General features: G+C 34.0%; 1 protein-coding gene across 1 annotated transcript in view; it reads right to left on the minus strand.

Annotated features, from left to right (window-relative positions):
- The window catches only part of Nav3 (neuron navigator 3), a 774,463-nt gene that overhangs the window by 445,490 nt on the left and 325,731 nt on the right, over nt 1–3,242 (minus strand). The gene's annotated exons all lie outside the window — the stretch shown is intronic.

Here is a 3,242-nt window from a genome sequence, read left to right on the forward strand (position 1 = left end):
AAAGGAAGGAAGGAAGGAAGGAAGGAAGGGAGGGAGGGAGGGTGTGGATTTGGATTGGTGGGGAGTGCTGGGAGAATCTAGAAAGAACTGGAGGAGGACAAACTGTAATCAGAACATATTGTATGAAAGAAATATATTCTCAATTAAAAAAAAAAAAGGATTGCTAACTGTTTTTGCAGAGAGGCTAGTTCAGTTCCAGGACTCACATAAATTTGCTCACAAACCTGTAACTCCAGGTCCAGAGGATAGCCTATTTTCTGGGCTCCAACAGCAGCTGTGTGCATGTAGAGTACATAAACTCAAGCAGGCACACACACACACACACACACACACACACACACCACATAAACAAAAATGTTCTTAATAAATAAAATAAGATCCACAATTAGTGTCTTCAAAAGAGAATTTTTTTTGCTTTTGTTTTTGTTTTTGTTTTGTTTTTGTTTTGAGACAGGATTTCTCTGTGTAGCCCTAGCTGTCCTGGAACTCACTCTGTAGACCAGGCTGGCATTTGACTCAGAAATCTGCCTGCCACTGTTTCCCAAGTACTGGGGTTAAAGGCACCCACCACCAGTGCCCTGCAAAAGAGGAATTTCTAAGGAGACTACTGGAATGGGACTTTTAAAAGACCTGCCTTGTGGGCTGGAGACTTATCCATGCAATTTCTTACAATCCACCTCCTAATACAGATCTCTTACCAGGTCTGTTTCTCTTCTTGAAATGTGACATGCAAATGAGGTATATAAAGAAGAGTAAATAGTGGATAAGGCAAAATGTGTTACATTTTGATGCATACCAGATTCACAGCATGAGTTTCTTTAGACTGTGTAGTAATCCCTATGTTCTTAAAAGACTTCCATCCTGGTCTCTCCTTTCCTTAAATTCACACACACCATGCTCTAGCCGTTCAGTCACAACATAAAGCCCTTTAGTAATTCTATCTTTGCCAACCAACAAATCAGTTCAAATCCTGCTTTTTGATGCTTGTTTTTATTATGCCGCACTTCCTCTGGTGAAATGATCCCTTGCTTGGCACTTAACTGTATTTCTTGCTAGGGTTTAGGCTGGTTCCCTGCTGTATCTTCATTTAAATATTCTCTATCTAGGACATACTATGGGTATTCAATGCACCAGCATTGGTTAAGAATATAAACATAAAAGGTTAATTTTTCAAAAGCATTAAAGTCAAATTTTGAGTATGATTTAAAAGTACCTGCATTTAATAACTAACCCTTAGATATATCTTCCAGAGAATATTCGGCGAGGAGTCAGAATGAAGAATTTAGGGATAAGAAGTAGAGTGATAAGTATTAGTTTTACCTGTGTGAAAAGCCATTCAATTTCATGAAAACCTTTTTTATTGAACATAACCAAATCACACAAGCTAACAGTAACCCCCAACTGAAGAAAACACAATACAGCTGTTTGCAAATTTTACTTGTATACAGAATTACAGGTCTTATGGGTCTGGAAAAGACAGCTAAGTGACACATTTTTCTAATACTCTTAATAAAATTTTAGTCTCTCTTTGGAAAGAATGATTCATCTCATAACTGAAGATATTAATTTGGAAGTTAAATTTTGGTAATGGGAATACAGGGAGCTGTAACTAATTTAATAAAAATATTCAGAGACAGCCTGAATGTTAACCAAACTTTGTTCTTTGGGAGAATTCAGCTGAGTCTGAATATCAATTACCACATCGAAAAGAGATATTATATTGGATCATGATATACTAAAAGAAAAAAGAGATATTACAATATAACCCTCTCCTAATTTTATAGATTTAACAGAGCAAGAAAGAAATATGCCTTATGGAGCATCCCATGAGACAGGAGTACTCAGCCATTTCATCGCTATTTTCTTTGTAGATAAAATTATTAAATATGAAGTCAAGTTCACCATACAAAACTCAGAAATAGGTAAATACCTTCAAGTGGATTTTATGCCAATTATGTATCAGACTGCTTGAACTTGTTTTTAATAAATGGTTAAATATTTTATATTTTACAAGGTAAGTGCCTTCAGTGGATCAAGAAATATTTCATGCATGAAAGTAGACTTAAGTAACTTTAAAATATTTTTAAGGTATATTTATGCTTGATATTTAGAAAATTATCTTAGCAGTCTCTACCACGACTACTAAGGCATCCTATTAATCATAAGAATCTACTAGAATGGTTGTTAATTGCTCCTGGATCAATAATATGGCACACAGAGCATGAGTCAGTCAGTATAAAATTTGATTCAAAAATAAAATTTAACTTTAACCAAGTTTTGAGATGATTATTCAAATTCAAAAAAAGAGAGAGAAAACAGTTTATATTTTCTTATTGTATTCCAGGTTTGATAAAATTAGATAGAATGATAAAATATATAATATCTACAAGTAAAATATGCTCATCATTTCATAGAATGAACAAATTCAAGTAAAACTAGTCAATGTTATCTAGGAGAAAGGTAGATTAAAACAGTAGAACAAAGGACAGCTTATTTTACATTTTTTTTTATTTTTAACAGTTTCAATTATAATATATTTAAAATTAGAATTTCAAGCGCACGTATCATGCACTTTGATCAAATTCTCTCCCCTTTCACTCCTCCATTACCCTTAGTCCTGGTTTTCCATTTCACCATCACATGCTCTTTCATTTGGTTGTTGTTAATGACGAACCCACAGAGGACACTGAGTCCTGCTTACAAGTACATATGTGCACCGGTATCGGATTGCACTGGAGCATGCAGAGTCTCACAGGAGCCACAACTGGAAGACAATTTTCATTCTAATTTTACATAGACCAAAACAAATACCTTCTTTCCCATAAGATTCTTTATACTATTACATCACCTTCTACATTAGGAATATATCCCACCTACTTTTAGGATCTGTACAAGGAGCTAATATATATTAGAACATTGCTATTATATCAATGTGCACAATATCATCATAATTCATACAATTTGTGCTAGCAGATATATCCCTTTAATATGTTCTAAATTCATAATTTAACCTAATATTTTTCCAAACTATTTAGACTTACTAAGCATAATCCAGTTACTTCATAATTGTTAAATTCATGCTCTTCTTGCATTAATGCACTAAGAATGTCTTGGTTCACAGAGAATATCTTTTTCTAACAGTTTCTGTAACATTTGGCACCATCTTAGACACCATAGCAGACATCATATTAAATTCTGTGTCACTTCCAACCTATCATTTAAGTAATCTGACAGTTTGGAAA

The sequence above is a fragment of the Mus musculus genome, chromosome 10 (genome assembly GCF_000001635.26).
Source record: "Mus musculus strain C57BL/6J chromosome 10, GRCm38.p6 C57BL/6J".
NCBI classification, from domain to species: Eukaryota; Metazoa; Chordata; class Mammalia; order Rodentia; family Muridae; genus Mus; species Mus musculus.